The 18229-nt window shown below is 35.2% G+C and overlaps 1 pseudogene across 1 annotated transcript; it reads left to right on the top strand.

Moving 5' to 3' along the window:
- The first annotated feature begins 13839 nt into the window (after positions 1-13839).
- Positions 13840-15210, top strand: LOC143567483 (protein STRICTOSIDINE SYNTHASE-LIKE 12 pseudogene; annotated as a pseudogene). Its single transcript, XR_013141423.1, has 3 exons — positions 13840-14105; positions 14395-14649; positions 14727-15210. The product of XR_013141423.1 is annotated as a protein STRICTOSIDINE SYNTHASE-LIKE 12 pseudogene (transcript).
- Positions 15211-18229: the final 3019 nt, after the last annotated feature.

Below are 18229 nucleotides of genomic sequence, written 5' to 3' on the forward strand. Positions count from 1 at the left end.
AAAAACATGTTTACGTAATGCCCACAATTATTTCATATGCTCACATTCTTGCTTCTTGCTGCAAAGAAAATTTATGTAACAATATGAATTAATAATAATAAATATAGCTAAAGTGAAGTAACATGTTCGGATTATTAATTTATGTTTCTTTTTCTTTAAAATTCACCAAGTTGTCTAATTTCATGAAACCTTTAGAACCCAAACATAAAATAATTAGGAGCAATATGAAATACAAACGAACTCAACCATTTAAAAGTGTAGAAGATATTTATGTAATTTTTGTATATTTTAGAGTACATCAAATATCCCCACACTTAAACATTTTTCGTCCCTGAAAAAGAATTCTACACAGGATCATAACCAAGTTTAAGCGACAACTCTTGGGTTTTATTTATTTTATTATTATTATTATTATTATTTATTATTTTTTAAAAAAAATAATTAGAACAAGTGACCCTTTACCCGAATATTTATTCCAACTTTCACCTAATAAGCTAGATCAGGTCGATTGCCGGTATTGCTATCCACTTAAACCCATGCCCCTAATACTTACCGAGGCAAATAAGGCGTGACAATTCTATTAATTTATATGACTAAGTGGGACCCACACTTGAAAGCCCTGCCGCCACTTCACCACGTTCCATTATGGTTTTACCGGGCCGGATCACACCCCAATTTGACTTAAACCTATTGCCACATGATCAAAACATTTTCGACGAAAAAACCTATAAACTCTAGCTTGGTCCTTGATCGACCGACAGTAATTTCCTTCATGGTGGTTTTTATTTGAAATATTTTTTTTCTGCCTTTTGGCTTTTTGCAATTTTTATTTTATTTTATTTTATTTTTTTGAAAGTCCACCATGTTGGACGATATTACAGACTGCATCAAGGCTCAGGTCTGCGCCACCGCGCAACAAAGGGCCGAGCAAAACTGTCTTCTGCTATTTGCAGGAATAGATACGTATACATAAGATTATACATATAAGTACGTATACAAAAATTAGGTTTTTATATAAAGGTGATCATATGACTCGAGGCTTGAGTGTAACCAGGCTTTTCATTCCAGTCCTGTTACGGGCTTAGTTAAACAAACAAAACCCTAAGATGTTTCCCACTAAAGTCAGGCCATTTAAAAGGTTCAATTAGGTCAACAACCAAACCGCCCTTTCATTCTCAAAGGCTGAGCCTACCAGCACATCGATTACTGAGTCTAAACCGTTCGGTTTGCCATACATTACGTTCGGGTCTAGTGGGCGCTGTTCTTATATATATATATATATATATATATATATATATATATATATATATATATATATATTTGAAAACACCAAGAAGTTATAAAACAAACACTACTCGGTAATAATATCATTTCCTGTTTAACGTAGAGAAAATAAATTTCAAGGCACTATTTTTTTAAAAAATTTTCAATTTTTTTTTTCAAAAATTTTTCTACAACTAAGTAAAATAAATCTCATTCCCACACTTAGAACGAAATCGTCCTCGATGAGAACAAGGAAAAGAAATAAAATAAAAATAAAACAAAAAATAAAAATATAATATACAAGAATAAAACAAAGAACGGGTTACTCTCTTGGTTTGTGTGCAGAATCTTTAATAGCTGAGTAGTAAACAAGCGACCGTATAGTATTTCATTCGCGGTCGCAACCTCGGGAGAACCTGTTCTAAGACGCCATCGTAGCTACCATGCGCATAATATAACCTGCAAAAGCTCAAAATCGCTCGCATGTAGCGGCGTACAAAACGGAAAACGAAAACATAAACAAATAAACATATTTTTGTGTTTTTGGTTTTTATAATTTTTTTTTAAAGGAACACCCCTTAAATCGACCGACTCGAATGGAGATTGAGTACGAGCTGTTTCATTTTGGAACATCCTGAAATAGACAAAACAAATAAAACAGATAGCTCACACAAATAACAGAAATACAAACTCTACAACTCAGGCAGTCTCCCGAGTGATGCATCCACACGTCTACTTCTCTGAGAGCGAGTCAAGGTAGAATACCTCGACAGTCTGATCAGCCATCGGCTCGCCAATGTAGTGCTTCAGTCTATGACCGTTCACCTTAAATTTCCCACCTTTATTCTCTATCTCGACAGAGCCATATGGGAAAACCTCAGTGACCGTGAACGGTCCCGACCATCGGGATCTCAACTTTCCCGGGAATAACCTAAACCGGGAGTTATACAATAAAACCAAATCCCCACACTTGAACTGCTTGTTCCCCTTCAACTTTCTGTCATGCAGTTCCTTCGTCCGCTCCTTATACCTAAATGACTGTGCGTAGGCGTGATCTCTCAGCTCCTCTAACTCGTGCAACTGGTGGAACCGAGTGGCCTCAAAAAGAAAAGAAAATAGACTGAAAAGACAGAAGATGAGAAGGAAAATAAACAGGAAGGCTATGAAAGTTCCACTGCTGAACATGTCCCGAGCAAGACAAAAAGAGTAAAAGTCAGCAAGGGATGCACGTTTAAAGATTTTCATGTATATAAACCAAAAGAATTCTATGGGGATAAAGGGGCAATAACAACGCTCCGTTGGATTGAGGAAATGGAATCTATAGTGATTATAAGCAAATGCACCGAGGAGGAAAGTATCCAGTACTCTTCTCAGATGTTCAAAGGAGAGACGCTGGAGTGGTGGAATACGTTAATTGAGATCAAGGGAAGGAGTAATATGTATAACCTGGAATGGAAGACTTTTAAAGAGTTAATCAAGCAAAGGTTCTGTCCCATTCATGAGGTAGATCAAATCCAAACTAAGCTTTGGAATCATAAAGTCATGGGTACGAATATCAAGGAATACAACACTAAATTCCTTGAGTATTGCCGACTTGTACCGCATTTGGTTACACCAGAGCATAACAATGTGACGCGGTATATTTATGGGTTACCAAAAGAAATTCGTGATCATGTAAGATCACACATGCCTGCTACCATCGAGTCCGCTATTGAATTAGCAGGGTATTTAATGGAAAGTATGATCAGAAATAAGGATGAAGAGAAGAAGGGTGTATTGGAGAAGAAGAGGGAGAATGATAAGAAGAGAAGGTTTGAGAAAGGGAAGGAAAGGTCGAATGTGTTTAATCGGACAATGTGTAAAAATTGTGGTAAGAAGCACGAGGGAAGATGTTTGAAGCCTACACCTAAGGTTTATGTACGCAAGTTTGATATGTTTTTGACTTGCAATTCTGTAAGAGGCCAGGACACAAGGAGGAAGATTGTAGGAAAAAGTTGATTGTTTGTTTTGAGTATGGTGAAAATGGTCACTTCAGTGCGGAATGCACGAAGAAGAAACAGGTAGCTGCAGGCGCCAGTGGTAGTGGTGCCAGGAATGAGGGAATAAAGGGGAATGCACACGCTTTCATGCTTAACACACAAAAGGCGGGAGAATTACCAGACGTGATTACTGGTACGTTCCTTATCAATGATGTTTATGCTAGAGTATTGTTTGATTCAGGAGCCAACCAAAGTTTTATAGATTATAAATTCTGTGATCTGTTAAATGAATCTCTAGCTAAGTTAAATAATCAATATGAAGTAGAAACGGCTAATGGATCTTTAGTCAAAATATCTGAAATATTAAGTACTTGTATTTCCTTAGCCGGACATGATATGCCAGTCCAATTGTTACCTATGGAATTAGCTGGCTTTGATGTTATCTTAGGAATGGACTGGTTAGCCGCCAATCAAGCCCGAATATTGTGTAATGAAAAGGCTATTGAAATCTTAACTCCAAATAGGAAGATTATTCGAATAGTTGGCGATAAAGACTCTGGTAGGATTGGAATTATTTCAAAAATAAAAGCAAGTCATTGTTTGGGTAAAGGTTATTTAGCATTTATGGCTTATGTAACCAAAGAACCCGAGTCTAAGAAAATAGAAGAGGTTCCAATTGTCTCAGAGTTCAAGGATGTATTTCCCGATGAGTTGCCTAGAATTTCACCGGATCGAGAAGTTGAGTTCAAGATAGATTTAGTTCCGGGAACGGCTCCACTTGCTAAATCTCCTTATAGATTAGCACCAACTGAAATGAAAGAATTAAAGAAGCAATTGGATGAATTATTAGAGAAGGGATTTATTCGACCGAGTTCTTCACCTTGGGGAACTCCAATTCTATTTGTAAAGAAGAAAGACGGATCCATGAGAATGTGTATCGACTACCGAGAATTGAATAAAGTAACAATCAAGAATCGATACCCACTTCCAAGAATAGATGATCTTTTCGATCAGTTACAAGGGGCAAGTTGTTTTTCCAAAATTGATTTAAGATCCGGGTATCATCAATTGAAAGTTCAAAAAGAAGATATATCCAAAACTGCATTTAGAACCCGATACAGACATTATGAGTTCACCGTTATGCCTTTCGGACTCACTAATGCTCCAACAGCATTTATGGATATAATGAACCGAATCTGTAAGCCATATTTGGTCAAATTTGTTATCGTGTTCATTGATGACATTCTAATATATTCCAAGACGAAAGAAGAACATCAAGCTCATTTGAAGACCATACTGGAAATGTTAAGGAAAGAAAAGCTGTATGCTAAAATTTCGAAGTGTGAATTCTGGCTGTGCGAAGTGCAATTCCTCGGACATATTGTTAATGAAAAAGGTATTCAAGTGGATCCGGAGAAAATAGAAGCCATTATGAAATGGGAGTAACCCAAGACCCCGATGCAAGTTCGAAGTTTTCTGGGGTTAGCCGGTTATTATAGAAGATTTATACAAAACTTTTCTAGAATAGCGGTTCCATTGACTTCGTTAACCCGAAAATCTGTTAAATTTGAATGGGGACCGAAGCAAGAAGAGGCATTCGAAACTCTTACACAGAAATTAACAAATGCACCGGTCTTAGCCTTGCCTGAAGGGCAAGATAACTTCATTGTATATTGTGATGCTTCGCATACAGGAATGGGATGTGTTTTAATGCAAGGGAAAAAGGCAATTGCTTATGCTTCACGACAGTTAAAAGTTCATGAAAAGAATTACACCACACATGATCTTGAACTTGGAGGTATAATTTTCGCGTTGAAATTATGGCGACATTATTTATATTGTGTAAAGTTCACTGTCTATACTATCACAAAAGTTTGAAGCATATATTTGATCAGAAAGAGTTGAGCATGAGACAGAGGCGATGGATGGAAACACTTAATGACTATGATTGTGAAATTATGTATCATGATGGTAAAGATAACGTGGTGGTCGATGCTTTAAGTAGAAAGGAACATGAAAAGCCAAAATGAGTACGAGCTTTGAGGTTAGAACTCAAAATTGATCTATTAACCGAAATTAAGGAAGCTTAGAAGTTGGCACTAGAACAAGAGAATATAAAGGCCGAAAAAGAGAATGGTATGATAGATCCGCTAGTAAAAGGCGAGGATGAAATACTCAGATTAGGGAAAAGAATCTGGGTGCCGATGGTTGGAAGTTTACGAGAGAAAATCTTAGAAGAAGCTCACAAATCCAAGTATATGATGCATCCGGGAAGTGACAAGATGTATCATAATCTTAAAGATGATTATTGGAGGATTGGAATGAAGAAAGAAATTGCTTTGTATGTAGCAAAATGTTTAACATGTTCAAAGGTCAAGGCCGAGCATCAAAAGCCGTTAGGTTTGTTGACACAACCTGAAATCCCAATCTGGAAATGGGACATGATTACCATGGATTTCATTATGAAATTACCTAAGACGTCCCGACAAAATGATGCTATTTGGGTCATTGTTGAGAGACTGACCAAATCATCCCATTTCATTCCGATTCAAGAAACATATAGCATGGATAAATTGGCACAACTATATGTGGAAAACATTGTATCATTACACGGCGTGCCATTATCAATTATATCCGATAGAGACAATCGTTTTACCTCTAACTTCTGGAGAAGTTTTCAAAAGGCGATGGGTACGTGTTTAAATTTAAGTACTGCTTATCATCCACAGACCGATGGACAAAGTGAAAGAATGATTCAAACATTAGAAGATATGATTCGCGCTTGTATTATAGATTTAGGTGGTAGCTGGGATACCCACCTATCTTTAATGGAGTTTTCATATAACAATAGTTATCACACAAGCATACAAATGGCTCCATACGAAGCACTATACGGACGGAAATGTATAGCACCTGTATGTTGGTCTGAAATTGGTGATAATCAGTTATCGGGTCCCGAGATTGTTCAAAGAACAACTGACCAAGTGATTCAAATCTGAGAAAGATTGAAAGCAGCACGTGACAGACAAGAGAGTTTTGCTGACGTAAGACGAAAACCGTTGGAATTAAAAGAAGGATATAAAGTGTTGCTCAAAGTATCACTTTGGAAAGGTGTGATTCATTTTGGAAAGAAAGGGAAGTTAAGTCCGCGTTTTGTTGGACCATTCAAGATTGTTGAAAGAATAGGTCCTATGGCTTATTGCCTTGAGTTATCCGAAGAAATGCAAGGAATCCATGACGTATTTCACGTATCGAATCTACGGAAATGCTTAGCTGATGAGACATTTGTTATGCCTCAAAAAGACGTACAAGTAAATGAGAAACTCAAGTTTGTAGAAGAGCCGATACGGATTGAAGATAGTCAAACCAAGTTCCTAAAACGTAAAAGATTGAAATTGGTAAAAGTTAGATGGAATTCGCGAAGAGGTCCGGAATTCACTTGGGAACTTGAATCCGAGATGAAGCGAAAATATCCACATCTCTTTACATAAATCTCGATGATGAAATTTTTCTAAAGGTGGGGAGGATGTAACACCGTGAAAATACCCAATCTAGTTTTGGGCAAAAAATGTAAATTTTAGAAGTTAAAGGGCTAAAAATGCCAAATCTGGAAGTAGAGGGACTGAAAATAGAAATTCTGAAACTTATGCATCTTCGCGTATCGCGAAGATGCAAAGCTGAACATCTTCGCGTAACGCGAAGTTGCTGGCACACATTTCAACGTTATCCAGTGACGTGGTGACACGTGGCAGCACCCGGTTGACATGCAAATTGCGGCGCCGTACATGCAGCTTTGCATATCGCGAACCGCCTTAGGCTGCATCTTCGCGTATCGCGAAGATGCACAACTTCGGCTATAAATAGGGCAACTACGAGTTCAGTCGTTTTCATCCCATTTTCACACTTATTTCACACACATAACCTAGGGAATCATGCCAAGAGAGTTCTGGGGTTCCGAGGGCTGTTCTCGTGAAGAAACAGGGTGTTGTTACGCTGCTGAACGAGCTGCTGATCTTGTAAACAAAGCATAAGCCGAAGTGATGCTGATTTCTTAAGTTCTTAAGTTCCGCCTAGCCGATTAAGGTAGGATTAAGGTTAAGTTACTTTACTAGTTACTTTAAATACATAGATATAACTTAGTTAAGGGTATAGGCGTTAAACTGTTAATATTTTCCAAAGTAATGTTTTATAAAGCAAAAACGTTGCTTCCACGTGAAGTAATGTTACCAAAACTATTATTTTGACGGGCACATAGTAACTAGAAGGGGGGTATCATTAGTAGACTCTTCTTATCTAAGGAAAGAAATTCGTATACATCCCAATAAACCGCGGGACCCGTTTGCTTACCTGGAGAAGTTTGCCAACGTGATATCCTTTATTAGGCCAAAGCGTGCTATTCCAAACGTCATATGTAAATCCAAAGTATTTTCATAAAAAGACTATAACTATACTAAGGTTAGGTCAGACCTAAGAGTCTGCTGATCAGACCTCGAGTCTGCTGAACTGAATCAGACTTCAAGTCTGCTGATCAGACCTTGAGTCTGCTGAACTGAAATGGACTTAAAATTAGTTGAATAATACCAACTAGATACTTATGCATACCTATTATGAATATAGGTTGATAGCATACTGAAGCTAAGGATTTTGATATCCCGACTGATAATATAATGTGAATATGTTAACCTTTTTACTGTCTGAACTGATTTTACTCTTGTAATAGACAGGTTGTTTATTACAAAGAATCTGATAAATGTTTGCATGAGATATAATCTCTAAAATCCTTACAATACAAAATAGATAATAAAAAGCAACTCGGACCGAATACACATGTGTCTGGATCCAAACATAGCTGATAATTTGGCATACAAAACCAAGTCAGTCATAACCAGTTCTCCAACAGGGTTACATACCCTAGGAGAAGGTTGTCTCCGAACATGGGCTATGTACTTAGGGAACCTTTGAATTGTGTGTGTATGGCAGTGGTACAAATCCCGGGAATGGACAGGCATTCCTGCTGAGTTTGTGAAACAGAAAACTATGTTTGTATTTAACGACGGTTATAACTATTTTATCGAGTCAACATTTCACCAGCACATAGCTGACGTGTTTTTCCCACCCTTGTAGGTAATTAGATGACTGTAGATAGTATACAAGGATTGGAGTCATAGAAGATCGCTCAAGATGGCTCGTTTTTAAATACTTATAAATCCTTGTATTATTAATATCACTGTTTGTAAAACTGAAACTCGGGTGTTTAATTCCCGAGTAATTTTTGATAATATATATTAATATTTTAATATTTAAAGACTTCCGCTAAAATGAACCCGCTACTCTGATATATTTACAAAACTGGTACCAACTGTTGGTCACACTCCTAGGCCCTAGATCGAGGTGTGACAGGTGGTGGTGGTGGTTGGTGATGGCGGTGATGGACGGTGGTGGTGGACGGTGGACGGTGTTGGTGGCGGATGGTAGGTGGTGGTGGTGGTGGGTGGTGGTGGCGGACGGTTGGTGGTGGTAGTGGACGATGGTTGTGGCCGACGGGTGGTGGATGGTGGTGGTAGTGGACGGTGGGTGGTGGTGGTGATGGACGGTGGTGGTGGCAGACGGTGGGTGGTGGTGGTGGACGATGGTGGTGGGTGGTGGTGGTGGTGGCGGACGGTGGGTGGTGGTGGACGGTGGTGGTGGTTGCGGCACACGATGGGTGGTGGTGGTGTTGGACATTGGGTGTTGGTAGGATGTTAAGAAGTGTGAAGATGTGTGAAGAAGTTAAACAATAGCTTCTTTTTAAGACCATAAAAGCAGTTTGCAGATCTTATTTAAAAAAAAAAACAAACAGTCTTTAGAAACTATGTCTGCGCGCCCGCAAACATTAGCCTCCTGCAGATGTTTTAAACAAAAATAAACACCACCTAAGATATACATTATGAACAACCATATGGTTATCGTAAGCCTACATCTAATTAGTTGTTATTATTATTATTATTTACGTTTTTTATTTTCCTACACATACTACAAATGAGAGAAATTTTAGCATTAGTCTATTTAGTATATTTAGTGTTTGTATGTAGGTATTTGTTATAGTTTATCTATTTGTTTTATTAATGTGTAGGAATAACGACATGTCGGCATAAATACATGTTCGTTGGGGGTGTTCATGGTTCGGTTCGAAACCGTGAAACCGCCCAAACCGGTCATCGGTTTGGTTTCGCGGTTGGTTTTTTTTTACTCTCGGTTGGTTGGTTTGAAAATTTCCAAACCGTAGTGAACGGTTTGGTTTACGGTTTGAACCGAAAATCAACCGCATAAACCCGGACCGTACCGTATGATTTATTTATTTATATGTATTTTTAAAATATTTCATAATATATATGTGTGTATAAATTTATAACTAGACACATAGTATTTTGTATTATATATATGTGTATATACACGTATACACTACTAAATATTGACAAATATTGATAATAAACAAAAAAAAGTGGGCTAAGCCCAAATCGAAAATGCAAGAAACATTAATTGGCCTTTTATTTTGTTAAATGAGATCCTAAAAAGGTAAAAATTATTTGTTTGTTAAATTACATAAATCATTGTGAGTTGTGTAATATTTACATATCATGAATTATTTTGAATATATTGTATAAAGACCGAACAAGACCAAAATGCGAAACCAAACCGGAACCAAACCGTTATTAACGGTTCGGTTTTGGTTTACGAAAATCAAAACAGTTACTAACGGTTCAGTTCACGGTTTGACCTAAAAACCGTAAAAACCGGACCGTGAACACCCCTAATGTTCGTTGTGTTGGGATAAGATAAGACAACTTTTTGAGTTGTTTGCTATTAATTATTATCGTGTTGTGATTTCTAGTGTAAGACTAATTTTGAAATGTTTGTAATATAAAGAGACCTATGCATTTCGAGAATCTTGTTGGTATCGTGTATGCATACATGTATTTATTTATTTATATTTGTGTTTTGTCTCATATACATGTGTATATGCAGTTTTGTAGAAAAAACGTAGCGTGTAGAAAGAAGGTGCAGATGTGTAGCATGAATTTGAAGAAATGTCAGAAGAACTTGAAAACGTGTAGCAGGAAATTACGGTAGTGTAGGACGAAATTGAAGATATGTAGGAAGGACTTAAAGACGTGTAGAAAAATTTTGTGGATACATTGGAAGAAATTCAAAATATGTAGGAAGAATTTGAATTTGTGTAGCTAGACATTATATACTTGTATAGGGTGAAACTTCCGGCTTTAAAATTGTTGTAGAAACAGGTAAACTTCTTCTATAACTTTGAATTATATTTTTCTTTGATCAATTAGTTAGATATAAAAAAAATCATTCAAAAAAGAAAAAAAAAACAACGATGTGAAGAAATCTGTATATTTGAATTCCAATAGTAATTTAAAATTGATATTTGATAGATAAAATGTTTTTAAAACAAAATACATGCCAAAAATAGTGGAATTAACTAAATTAATATATTTAACCAACTTACTATTATACCCTTCTAATAAAATTAAATATAAACTAAAAAAAAAATTTTGATTGGTTAGATGTTCTTCTCGCATTTCTCGTACTAAGATGATTTCTCTCATGAATTTAAGCCGATATATATATATATATAAATTGTAACTCTGATATATTTAATAATGTGATATCTTGTTTTGTCTGATATTATGTTAATTATAGAGACAAATAAGACCTATCTTTGATTTATTATGTGATTGCAACAAAAAATAAAAATAAAAACAAAAACATTATGGTTTCTTTGTTTTAAGATTTCTTAGGTTAGTTAAGTGGCTTGTTGACGACATATCATAATTCGAGGGCTAAAAGTGTAATATTCTCATAGTTCATATAAGGTTTGGATAAGAACTGTTAAGTTGGTGTAACTACAGGGCTAATAATGTTGTCAAATTAGTAAGTAGTTTTGTTAATAGCCATTAGGTTGAATCAGATTAGGGTTAGAATTCAACTCCTTTCGTTTATTATGAATTTGCTCTTGTAATCATTTGATAGTTTGATTCAATGCCATACGAGTGATTCTTGTTATCTTGTTTGTTTCAATTTTGTTACGATACAAAATGGTAATTAAGAAATTAAAAGCTAAAGATTGGAGAAAGAAGAAATCACATAGAAGAATAAGATCTTAAAATCATCAACTACTGCTTAAGTATAATATTATATATAATAGAACTATTACAAGTTTACATGTATAACCCTCATACTATTGAAAAATTATCATTAACCCCCTCTATAAATTTGTACCATGACAAATTTGACTCTTAGTTCAATTCTATAACACTTAGATCCTCCAAGAAAGAAAAAAACAATAAGTTTCACACGGTCGCCTATGAATATTCGAGATCGACTTGTTAAAAGTTCGAATTGAGCATACATTAAGCAAGCTCGAGCCCAAAAACAAACTTGCAAAATAAATGAACCCGAACTTCACTTATCGAGCTCAAGTAAACTTGCGAGCCTAAATGAGCCATTGATTATATAATTTTTATTTAATATATGTTAATTGAATATTTATATATTAAATATTGTATATCAAAATCAGGATAAAATTAACTAAATTTATATTTTCACAAATAGATAAAACTGCCTTTCTGCTTCAACCTTCAGTTCTTTTATAGTAAATAGCATTTGAAATTGTACAAAATTTTGTTTCAAAACACATAGGTTGATAGCATCTATCAAACAGTAACTGAAGTTCCCTGATCGTATCAAACCTGCAAAAACACATAGATTGTTATTACCATTTCTAGCAACAATCCTCAACAAATCTTCATTCCGTAAATGTTATCTCTCCAATCTAGCATATTTATAAATTAGAAATGATTCATATTATAGTTTGTTTAACAACCTGCAAGTTAGAGTTAAGTGCAATTTTAGTACCTGTGGTTTATTTAATTACGCAACTTTAGTACCGTTTTTGAATTTATTGCAAATGACTACTTCAGTTTTCTAAAACTTGCAATTTTTATACCTTTTTCTAACCCCGTTTATTTTTGTTCGTTAAGTCAAGGGTAACTTGGTAACTTTGTTATTTTCGTTATTTTTTCCATTTCCTTGAAATAATAGGCGGTAGGGGCGATTTAAAAAAAAAAGAAGAAGACAGCTCATTTACTTTTAATAAAAAAAAAACTATTTGTCCATCACATATACGTACAATCTTTCACTTGCCAGCAAGTTAACCACCACCACACAGCCACTGAACCACCACCACAATGCAATTCCGGCGACCATTGTACAGCTCTGACCGACCCCTACCTTAAGAGCCGGCGATGGTACTAATACTAACGGCTGGAGGAAACAACCGTAGACAACAACGGTTGAGACTGCCACCACATCTCACACCACTCGGCCACCATTCAACAACAACACAATTTCCTGACCAACATCTCTCTCTTTCTCTATCTCATCATTTCTGAATTGCTAGAAACCCTCTCGATTTTTCGGCGACTTGTCAACCCCCCCCCCCCCGATTTTTCCGGCTACCCGTCCGGTGGCTTTAAATGCAAAATCACGGCGGCGGAGGTTTTTGGTGTTGGCGGTGGTGGTTTTCGATAGTGTTTGGATTGTCTACAATAGTGGCAGTGGCGGTCTTTGGTGGTGGGGGTGGTTTTTGATTGGTAGAGGTCTTTAATGGTGGTGACGGTTGCCTTCAATAGTTGCAAGGATGGTTTTCAATGGTTAGATATGGGTTTAACTAAAAAAATATTGATTTCTTTATCTTTGTTTTTGGGAAGGCATACAAAACAAAAGAAAAATTAAAGAAAATAATAAAGTTACTAAATTACCCCTGATTTAATGATAAAAATAGACGGAGTTAGAAAAAAGTACTAAAATTGTAAGTTTTAGAAAAGTGAAGTAACCATTTACAATAAATTTAAAAACAGTACTAAAGTTGCGTAATTGAACCAACCACGGGTACTAAAATGACACTTAATTCTGCAAGTTATAATAGGTATTTAATGTAGAATATTTATAAATTAGAATAGAGGAGCAAATGAGTCGAATAGCTCGCGTACTCCTCGATAAAAAAACTCGAAATGAGCCGAGCCTTTTCCAGCCTCAAATAAGGCTCATTTAGTTATCGAGCTTGAGCTTGAGCCATATATGGGAAGATCGCCGCACCTTAACGAGCTTAGTGTATTTTAAATGTCTTTTGGACTTTTATGTATTAATTTCACACTGCACAGCCGAGGTTTGGCTCGTTTAAGACACACAAACTCGAGTTGAAGCAGATTGTAAAAAGTTAAAAGTAAAACAATTTTGAGTCTCAATTAAGTTTCATTTCCAACAAAGATCAAGCTGTATGAGGTCACTCACCATTGTTATATGTGTATCCTCTAAGATAAGCATACACAGCTCCATACATTATATATAAATAGAGAATAATAGAGTACCTAGGCAAAATTTAATCAGTTTCATTCACGTAATGTTAAAGACACGTAACCAAAATTTTCTAAAATAAGAAACGATTTGTTTAGCAAGAATCTGCAATGACGACCGAGAATCCCAAACGACGGCCCTTACAAGTTACGAGTTGCGACATCATCGTGCACAAAAGACCTCGATGAAGCAACTATTCTTTTCTATAACATCATCCTTGCTTTCTGTTTTAGTTGCATTACTTTCCACTTTTGTTGTTGTTTCCGGTCAGTTTGCCAGCTTTAGTAAGCTCGAATTACCTCAAGGGGTTTCGGGCCCTGAATCGGCTGCATTTAGTGGGCTTCTCTTGTTTACTGAAGGTCCCTTTACATCCGTATACGATGGCAGGATATTGAAATGGCAAGGCCCTATTGTAGGTTTCGTGGATTTCGCATATACTGCACCCGGAAGGTCTGTTTTATGCATAACTAGTTATTTTGTTCGTGTAGGGCTTAAGGTTGTTCATGTTCGTTTAAGAACATATAAAAAAAATATTTTCTTGTTCGTGATACTTTGTAAAATGAACTAATACAAACATAAACTAGCAAAAGTGTTTACAAATAAAACTAGCTTAAATAATCAAAACTTGATTTTTCATTAAATTATTAAATTTAAAATAAGAGTTAAATGCCAAATTTCTTTTGGTGGATTTTTAGTATATGCATCTTATTATTTTTTGTCTTTTTAATATTTTGATTAGGAATAAGCAACTTTGTGATGGCACAACTGATCCAGAATTGGGACCAGCATGCGGAAGGCCATTAGCTCTTAGCTTTAATCCGAAAACCGGCTTTCTTTACATAGCTGATGCATTTTTTGGGCTTCTAGTTGTTGGGCCTACCGGCGGGCTTGCAACTCAGCTTGCTGGTGGTTTCAAGTTTGCAACTGGTATTGATGTTGATTTGATAACCGGCAATGTTTACTTCAGTGATGCTAGTTTGACATATGATATCAGGTAACTATATTAACTCAAACCATGGATTAAATGTTTACTAGTCTTGTTTGAACACATGAGTATCTTTTTTGATGTAGAAATATCACACAACCTGGATTTAAGCCTGATTCAACCGGTAGATTCTTGCGTTACGATCCAGTTAGGAAACGTGTAGATGTTTTGCTTAGTGATCTCTCGGGCGGCGGTGGTCCGGCAGTTAGTCTCGATGGTACATTTGTTCTAGTGCCTGAGCTTAACGCTAACCCAGTTTCAAAATATTGGCTAGTTGGGCCCAAAGCGAGTCAAACGGAACTCTTGCTAAATAATGTTGGAAACCCGAATAAAATAAAGCGAGCAGGGAGATTCGGAGAGTTTTGGGTGGCACTTTCGATTGGATTCCGCCCACGGACGCCACTCATCACACCTCAAGGAGTGAGATTCAATTCGAATGGAGTTGTGTTGCAAACAGTGTCATTTGCTACACAATTTTTCAATAAAACAATCAGCTTGGTTCAGGAGTAGAATGGGAAACTTTATGTGGGTTCTCGTCTCCCCAATTTCATTTGTGTCTACTCTAACTAGATAACCATTTGTTGTACCGCCTCACTAAAGAAGTTTGAATAAAACTATCATAATAATGAGTTTTTATAAGATAAAATCTTTGGTTGGAATCTTAAATATTCACTTATACATTGCTGCATGCGTATCCAACAAATAACATAAACCAACTTACACTTACTATAAATAGTATAAATGGATCATGTTCTTAGAGATACGTATTAACTAAATTTGTTGATACAGATTTGTGATAAACAGTACACTACCATCTTCACAGACAAGGAATGTGTTATCCTTCAGCCGGGATACACTATTCCTGAAGATATGGTTGTCGATCTCCAAGATCACATGATATTTATGTCCTCGACATGAGTACTAATTTAACCGTTCCACCTTCTAAAACGTGTTTTGTCTCCAAAGTAATGGAGAAAGACTCGATTCTATGGCATCGACACATGGGAGACATCTACATTCGTAAAATGAATCATCTAATTGCGAATGATCTGGTGGATGGTGTGCCCCCTCAAGAATTTCAAACTTAACTGTAACACCCCGCCGGTGTTAGGGCTAGTGTGTCACCTTACAGTAGACCAGAATTCAATGCACCGTTTTCATTAAAATAAAGCATTAAACTTTCAAAATAAATAAAAAAAAATTTGTACACAACATCATTTAATTCTTCTTTTTATAAAACCCATGATCCTTAAGTTTTTCCCTTGAGCCCTCGATCAGATTCTTCCGAATAGCCCTGTTACCTGACGCACATATAAAGAAAATATATGCGCCTGAGTAAAATACTCAGTGGGACAACAACTATAACAATAACACAATATCCTAACAATATCTAAATACAAACAATATTTATACAAATTCAGTTAGCCACCTTCAGTAGTTCATATTCAGTAATTCACATTCAGTAGGTTAGTCAAATTCAGTAGTTTACGTAACACTTTCAGTAGGCCAGTCAAATTCAGTAGGTTATCTTTCGGTGCAGTAATCAGTAGGTCACCTTTCGGTGCAGTAGTTCAATAGGTCAATGAATCAATAGTTCAATACCAATACTCAATAATATATTAGTGTCATGGTGATTCACGTGTTAATCAATATTCAAGGCCATTGTCGGCTTTTCAACCTCCTTAGTTGCCATTTTTTTTATCTAATAAGAAATAAATAGTTAATAATCTTGAACCAAATTCCAAAACCCCTTTTTTTTAGAGTATAAAATTAAGAATTCTCATACTATTAAATTTTGATTTGTAAAAGCCTAAAAGGAGCATAACTTGAACATTTATTTAAATTTGTTATGAAAATAGATTAGTAGGTCCGTATGAGAACATGGCTAAGATAAAAAAGAATAAATGGATTAATGAAGCTATCAACCATAAGCCAAACGGATTGGCCATCTTATCAGATGCCGAAACCAACAATCGGAATAGACCATGGCAAAAATGTTTGGGACAAATCATAATACGCATTCGAAAAACAAAACTTACTTGGTACACTTTAGATTTTAGAACTATGCTCAAAACTAGTGGAGTCCACTCGGCCTCTTATATGACTTCAAGAAATCTAGTTTGCGAGACCGACACAATGTTCGAAACAGAAGGCATGGGGTTCCAAGAGGAGTAGATGGGACGTTAAATCATGTGTTGTATACATGAGGCGAGTTTTGTATTTGTAGAATAAGAAATCAATATTCAATACATTATTCTCTAGAGTAATTGACAACAAAAATCTCGACAATTTAAACCCACAAGGTAGATGTAGCTTTGGTTGGAAGAAAGTCACAAACCGTTAAAATTATAATATATGTTTTTCCATTAATGTAAATTCCAAATATAAGGCTATAATTCAGTTTATTGATCGTTGACTAACCTTATCTTACTATACTATTAAAGTAACATATCTTTTTCACATGTCATTTAACTAGGTTATCCACATATGATGTCAAATATACAATTTCTATAAATAAATTATCCACCTAATAAACAATTTAATTTTAAGCATTAACTCATAAGTTGGAAAATGTTTCAAAATAAATGGTTATAATCACCATTTATTGAGTAGCAAAGGCAATTAATTGTCTTCATTGCTATTTTCTAAAATTTTGAGACTTTGCTATTTTTTTTTTTTTTTTTTGGATTTTGGGAAATTATTTATAAACATTTGGACTGGATGTATAGATGTTTCGATTGCAATGGTGGTTTAAGTCATGAAGTTTGGATTTTATTGTTGCTTTATTAAACGGTTTAATCAAAATTATAATTGTTATATCTCATTGTTATATTCATATTTGTAGCATTCTTTATGCTATGTACTTATATGTTTTATAATTTCAATAAAGATAGTTTTTATAGCATACAACTTATGTTACAACATTTGCATGTTTACAATTAATAGCTTACAACATAAAATTTCAGTACATAATGAAGTTTTAATTAATATATCTTTTTTTTATTTCATGGTATAAGTTAGAAATATGTATTAAATTGTTATTTATATATATTTTTCTTTGTATGTTGGATTTTTTTAATTAAAATAACAATGTGATACATTATATTAAAAATGTTAGACTATCTTTCGTTTACAATTTATTAAAATGTATAACACATACATATATATACATATATATGTATATATGAAGTTTTATATATTTTTCATCCGTGTTTAACACGAGATCTAACCTAGTACTAAATATGGAGAGATTGAATTTCATTTAAATAAAAAAAAAAGATTCCAAACTCCATTCTTTTCAAAAACCACATTAACATTTAAAAAAAAACAAAGTAACGATAATTTGAATTCTTTTTTTTTAAAGATTTCATAATTCTTTAGGCAACTCAAAATATATATTTGTTTTTAAATTTTACATAAAATAAAGTATAATAATGTCCCTTAGTTCAAATGTTTTTAATTACGATTTAACAACTCGTACAAACATTTAATTTTAGGGTTTCGAAAAATCGGGATGTTACATTAACGATCATTGCGTTGCGTGCAAGAAGGGGAAACAAAAGAAGAAGTCACACCCAAGCAAATCGAT

The sequence above is a fragment of the Bidens hawaiensis genome, unplaced genomic scaffold (genome assembly GCF_021521415.1).
Source record: "Bidens hawaiensis isolate Kalapana, Puna unplaced genomic scaffold, B.hawaiensis_p1.1 tig00023408_1, whole genome shotgun sequence".
NCBI classification, from domain to species: Eukaryota; Viridiplantae; Streptophyta; class Magnoliopsida; order Asterales; family Asteraceae; genus Bidens; species Bidens hawaiensis.